The following is a 7,321-nucleotide window of genomic DNA, read 5'->3' as shown; positions in this document are numbered from 1 at the left end:
AAACCATTTAGAAAAGCGCTTTTAACATCCATTTGAAATAACTTAAAATTATTACAACTAGCGTAGGCAAGGAGCATCCTTATGGCTTCCAATCGAGCCACAGGTGCGAAGGTTTCTTCGTAATCGATACCTTCTTCTTGGTTGAAACCTTTGGCCACTAATCTAGCCTTGTTTCTAACCACGATACCATTTTCATCTTGCTTGTTTCTAAAGACCCATTTAGTACCAATAACTAAATGGTCATTTGGCCTAGGAACAAGCGTCCACACCTCATTTCTCTCAAATTGATTCAATTCATCTTGCATTGCGATAATCCATGAATCATCTTTCATGGCTTCATCAACACATTTGGGTTCAATTTGGGAGAGAAAGGCGGCGTTGGCACAAAAATTTTTAAAAGAAGATCGTGTTTGAACCCCCTTTGATGTGTCTCCTAATATTAGCTCCTTAGGATGAGCATCTACATACTTCCAATCCTTGGGTAAGGATGTTTCGGAAGTGGATGCATCCAAGTTGCTAGTTGGAGAAGGGGTTTCATTTAAATTTAAGGAATCAAAATTAACATCATCATCAAGATCATTTTTCTTAGTTTCGGAAATCTCATTAAAAACAACATGAATGGATTCTTCAATAATTAAAGTTCTTTTATTGAAGATACGAAAAGCTTTAGAAACCGAAGAATAACCAAGAAAGATTCCTTCATCGGATTTAGCATCAAATTTTCCTAAGTTATCCTTTTCATTTAAGATAAAACACTTACACCCAAAGACTTTAAAATATGAAACATTGGGTTTTTTGTTATTCCATAACTCATAAGGAGTTTTGGTGAGTAAGGGTCTTACTAGTACTCTATTTAAAATATAACATGCAGTGTTTACGGCTTCGGCCCAAAGATATTTGGGTAGGCTATGTTCATTTAACATGGTTCTTGCCATTTCTTGTAAATTTCGATTTTTTCTTTCTACAACCCCATTTTGTTGAGGATTTCTTGGAGTAGAGAAATTATGGTTGTATCCATTGAGTTCACAGAATTCTTGGAAGTCATGGTTTTGAAATTCTCCACCATGATCACTTCTAATTGACGAAATCATAGAACCCTTCTCATTTTGAACAAGTTTACAAAACTTGGTAAAGCATTTAAAGCATTCATTTTTCTGTCTTAAGAAGTAGGTCCATGTATATCTGCTATAGTCATCAACAATGACAAAGGCGTATTTGCTACCTCCTAGACTCGATGTGGAGATTGGTCCGAACAAGTCCATATGGATCAATTGTAAGGGCCTAGAGGTGCTTATTTGATTTTTAGATTTGAAGCTGCTCTTAATTTGTTTACCTAATTGGCAAGCATCACATACATTATCCTTGATGAACTTGATATGAGGAATTCCTCTTACAAGTTCTTTGGATGATATTTGAGTGATCAGTTTCATGCTAGCATGACCTAATCTTCTATGCCATATCCAAGCATCCTCATTTAAGGCAGAAAAACACATTTCATTACACAAATCATTGATGTCAATAGTGTATACGTTATTTTGTTTCAATGCAATCATAGATATATTTTTGTGTGGTTTTTCAATGATGCAAGCATTAGATTCAAATCTTATAATATATCCTTTATCACATAATTGACTAATGCTCAAGAGGTTATGTTTTAAACCATCAACTAGCAAAACATCTTCAATAGAGAAGTTGGATTTGTTACCTATGGTTCCTTTGTCAATGATTTTACCCTTGTTGTTGTCTCCGAAGGTGACATATCCTTCGTCTATGCTAGAGAGCTTAGAGAATTGAGATGGATCTCCGGTCATATGTCTTGAGCATCCACTATCAATGTACCATCTCTTGCTCCTAGCTTGCGATGGTTTAGTTTTCTACAAGAAAGGATGATGTTTAGGTACCCATTTGCTTTTGGGTGCCTCATAAATAGATCTACATTTTCTATCATGTTGCATCGAGTTTATCATGGTTCCTTTAGGAACCCAAATCAGTTTGTTTGGACTTATTTTCTTGAATGGACAACAATGTGTCCTATGTCCAGATTTGCAACAAAAGTTGCACTTGGTTTGGTGTTGAACATGTAAGATGGAGCCTTTTATAAAAGTCGTTGGATTTTGGTGAGGACTTCTCACAAATCCAATTCCGCTCCTTTTTGGAACGTGACCCTTGTTTGCAAGGATCATGTTCAACGACTTGCTACCAACCTCGAATTTCTTCAAGGTATCCTTGAGTAGCAGGTTTTCTTTTTGTAAAGTTTCTAAATCATGACATTTGATTCATGAATTTAAACTATCATGATGTTCGACTTTTAACTTATCAAACTCACAAGTAAGACTATCATGCACCTTTTTCAGCAATTTATATTTTCTACTTATACTCTTGCATTCGTCAAATAAGTCATTGAAAGCATTTAATAATTCATCGAAAGATAAATCAGCATTTAATGAATCCGTTACCTCCTCTCCGATAGCCATTAAGGCGTAATGAGCAACTTGCTCGGTGTTGGACTCCTCTTCCTCAGATGCGCTTGAATCATCCCATGTTGCTTGGAGCGCCTTCTTCTTTGTTGTTCTTTTCTTGACTTGGGGACAGTCACTCTTGTAGTGTCCCGGCTTTTTGCATTCATAGCAGATTACTTGGTCCTTTTTGGGTTCAAGTTTATTTTTTGCATCATTCATAAACTTGTTTCTTTTAAAGAACTTTTTAAACTTTCTTGTTAGAAGTGCCAAGTCATCATCACAGTCCTCATCACTTGAGTTTTCTCTCAAGTGGCATTCTGAAGTTTTGAGTGCCATATCCTTCCTGTTCTTTGGAAGGATGTCTTCTTGCTCTTCATGAGCTTTACAAGTCATTTCGTAGGTCATTAATGACCCGATTAGTTCTTCAAGAGGGAAATTTCGTAGATCTTTTGCCTCTTGAATAGCGGTGACTTTAGGATCCCAACTCTTAGGAAGGGATCTTAGTATCTTATTAACAAGCTCAAAATCCGAAAAGCTCTTTCCGAGTCCTTTTAGACCGTTGACGACATCCGTGAAACGGGTAAACATGTCGCCAATGGTTTCGCTCGGTTTCATCCGAAAAAGTTCGAAGGAGTGTAACAGCAAATTGATTTTTGACTCTTTTACTCTACTTGTGCCCTCATGGGTCACTTCGAGTGTGTGCCAAATATCGAATGCAGTTTCACAAGTTGAAACACGGTTAAACTCGTTTTTATCAAGTGCACAAAATAAGGCATTCATAGCCTTTGCATTTAGAGCGAAAGCCTTCTTCTCCAAATCATTCCAATCGATCATTGGAAGAGAAGACTTTGAAAAACCGTTTTCGACAAGATTCCACAGTTCAAAATCCATAAAAATAAGAAAGATCCTCATTCGGGTCTTCCAGTAGGTGTAGTCCGTCCCATTAAACATGGGTGGACGTGTAATAGAATGGCCCTCTTGGTTTCCGGCGTAAGCCATCTCTCTTGGGTTTTAATCCTTTTGAGAGTTAACCGTGCTCTGATACCAATTGTTAGGATCGAGAGCACTAAGAGGCGGGGGGGTGAATTAGTGCAGTGGATATTTTTCAGTGATTAAAAAGCGAAGACTGCGTTCGTTCGACAAAGACTATTTTGATGCAAAAAACCGATTCTAAGATTACTTATGATTAAGTGCAGTTTACGTTTAAGCGCAGTTAGCGTCTAAATGCAGATTGCGTCTAAACTCAGATTGCGTCTAAGCGCAGATTGCGTCTAAGCACAGATTGCGTCTAAGCGCAGATTGCGTCTAAACGCAGATTGCGTCTAAACGCAGATTGCGTCTAAGCGCAGATTGAGCAGAAGTATAAAGACAATGTGCTACTGTTGTACAGCTCAAAAGGTAATCTGTAAAAAACAGATTTACGTCTAAACGCAGATTTGCGTCTAAACGCAGATTTACATCTAAACGCAGATTTACGTCTTAAACGCAGATTTACGTCTTAGACGCAGATTTACGTCTGAACTTTGAAACTCGTTTGTATATTCGCAGAGGGCAGTATGCAGTTGAAATCAAGACGTAAACGTAAACTGAAATCTGACGATTGTGCGAGGAAAGCCGATTTACGTCTAAATGCAGTTTTACGTCTAAATGTTGAAACTCGTTCGTAAAATTGCAGAAGACAGTTTGCAGTTATAAATAGAATCAAACTGTAAGTGTAAACTGCAAAGAAACTCGTTTGCAAAAGCACAGAGGACAGTTCTGCAGAATCAAAACGTAAACGTAAACTGTAATGTACTAAAACACAACTTTACGTCTGAATGCAGATTCGGAAGAACAGCACTTAGAACTTGTTCGTGAAAGCGCAGAGAGCAGTAGTAGTGGAGGAGGTTTGCAGTAAAGATAAAGTGCTCAAAGATAAACGCAAACCAGAGATTTAGAGTGGTTCGGTCAGTCCTGACCTACTCCACTTTTGGCTTCCTCCACCGACGAGGTTGCCGACGTCAACTAGGGGCCTTCCTTCAATGGGTGAAGGCCAAACTGCCCTTTTACAGTTTCTCTCCTTTTGACAGGCTCAGGAGACAACCTTTACAGACCTTTCTCTCCTCACTTTACAACTGAAAACTTGAAGAACAGAAGGAGGAGACTTAAAGGCTTTACAATCACTTTTGAGCTCTTAGAATCGCAGAAAAGATCAAGATTTCGGTGTAGGTCTGTATCTCTTCAGTGTTGAATGGGTTGGGAATTTATAGGCCCCAACCCAATTCAAATTTGGAGCTCAAAACGATCAAATCCCGGAATTCCGGGATCAGGCGGTTGCACCTCTTGACTGGAGAGGTTGCACCGCCTGGCAGAGCTCGAAGACCGAGCTCAGGCGGTGCCACCTCTCTGCCAGGGAGGTTGTACCGCCTAGTCTTGCTCGAAGACTGAGCTCAGGCGGTGCCACCTCTCTGCCAGGGAGGTTGCACCGCCCAGTCTAGCTCGAAGACTGAGCTCAGGCGGTGCCACCTCTCTTCCAGGGAGGTTGCACCGCCCAATCTAGCTCGAAGACTGAGCTCAGGCGGTGCCACCTCCCGGCTGGGGAGGTTGCACCGCCCAGTCTCGCTGGGAGGCTTAGCCCAGGCGGTGCCACCTCCTGGCCTGGGCGGTTGCACCTCCTGGTGCAATCAGGGTCCGAATGGTTCATTCCATTCGACCCAATTTCAATCTTTCAGGGGCCCAATTGCCCCAAGATTAAGCCAATGGGATCACCTCCCATTTTCCAACTTAATCATCATGCTAACTACGATTAAATCTAAGACAACTTCTGCAGCTTTGCTTCGGTGCGTCAGTCGCTCCTTCCGGCGAGTTTCCGGCGAACTTCCGTCGATCATCCGATGAACCCTCGGTGATGCTCCTGCGGACTTCCGGCAAACTCCTGGACTTTGCGATGATCCACTTGGCAAGTTCTGACGAGCTTCGCTTGGCAAGCTTCTGGACTTCTCGGATCTGTTCTCGCAGAACTTCCGACGACCGTCCGAACTTCCGTCGAACTCTCGAACTCCCAACGTGATCATGAACTTGACTCCGGCGCAACTCCTGCTGCTTGTCTATCTTTCATTGTAGTTAATCCTGCACACTTATCTCAACACATAGATTAGACAACAAATGACAATTGACTTCATCATCAAAATCCGAGATTCAACATACCATTGCCTAGCAACTGACACTGGGCCGTACCACCGCTGGCAGCATTAATTACCATCGGTACCACCGCCCAGAACACCTGGGAGACCAGGTCTGCCAGGCGGTGCCACCATCGGCCGTGATTTCAAGTGCTGAATGGGTTGTTCAATATGACCCAATTCAACCCTATTAAGGGCCCAATTGGCCCCTGACCGAGTTCGTGGGATTACCTCCCGATCCTAACTTAACTAATGTTCTAACTACGATTTAAGACAAGCAATTAGTCCAGTATATTGATTTTTCTTTCAACAAACCTTAGGCGAACTTCTCGATGAAATTTCAAGCGAACTCTCGGTGATCCGATGAACTCTTAGCGATCTTCCGATGAGCTCTTGGCGATCTTCTGACGAGTCTCCGGTGAACTTCCGACGAACTCTCAATGAGCTCCCAACACACTTATGGTACGTCGTCCGAATCTTCGACTCCGACCCATCATCTGCTTTATGCCTTACTATTATCGTAATTAATCCTACACATTTATCTCAACACATAGATTAGGTCAAACAATTCACTAATTGATTTCATCATCAAAATTCGAGATTCAAAAGACCGAAACAGGGAAACTTACTGATTGCCCTTATTCCCAACCGTGCCATCGCCACTTCTCTTCTCTATCGGCATTCATAGCACTATTGCCTCCCAATCGAGCCACCACCATTGCCAGCCACTGCCGGTCATGATCATTCGGCATCACTAGCAGCTTCCCCTACAGTGCGATAGAAATAGAGTATCCTCTGCTACCGCAGCCATCAGTCTCCCTTGCCGCTGCAAGCACCAGTTGCCACCACCGTCACTGCTACTTCCTGGCCAGTGACGACTACCATTGATTCCCCTTCTCCACTGCAGCCTCAACCCCGACCACTTCAACACCTCAACCCTCTTGCTCTGCATCATTGCCACAGCCTCACCCCCTTGCTCTGCATCATTGCCATAGCCCCCTTGCTCTATATCATTGTCGTAGCTACCGGTTGTCACCACTACAACCTCACCCTTGGTCGCTTCAATGCCACCTCCCTCTTGTTCTGCCTCTGCTGCTGTAGTCATCGATTGCCATCACTAGAGCCTCAACCTGGCTGCTCGATGATCGCTTCCTTAGGTCACAACAGTCGCAACCGTCGCCTTTCAACCCCGGCACTCTCATCTCATGCAGTGACAGAAACACAGGGCAGCAACTCTTCCTCCTCGTAGCGACCGCAGCACTGCCCTTAGCATCCGCTTCCTCAATAGATTCACATCCATATTGCCAATGCCCTTGACCAGACATCAGAAACAAGAACTGGGGATTATCAATTTGCAGTCTTAAGCAATGGCTACCAATAACTAAGTGAAAGCATAAATGGAAACATTGGAATATAGAATTGAGAATCAGCTATAAGAAACCCTTCATGATTTCAAAAGGAGCTTTTTGGAGCACTTTAGCATGTTTCAACAAGATGGGAGCTCAAGTTCTACTTTGAAAAGATTTGGAGATACAGGAAAACAATCCCAAGATTGTGACACAAACTATCCACGCGTTAAGGTAGAATTTCCAAGATGGGAAAATGGGGATCCGACTAGTTGGATCTCTAGGGCAAATTTTTTTTTTTCTTTTCATAGGACCCTAGAAGAATCCAAGGTAGAAATTGCCTCAATCCAACTGG

This window comes from Musa acuminata, chromosome BXJ3-8 (assembly GCF_036884655.1).
Source record: "Musa acuminata AAA Group cultivar baxijiao chromosome BXJ3-8, Cavendish_Baxijiao_AAA, whole genome shotgun sequence".
NCBI classification, from domain to species: Eukaryota; Viridiplantae; Streptophyta; class Magnoliopsida; order Zingiberales; family Musaceae; genus Musa; species Musa acuminata.
The sequence above is the reverse complement of the archived record's forward strand: the minus strand, read 5'-3'. Positions refer to the sequence as shown.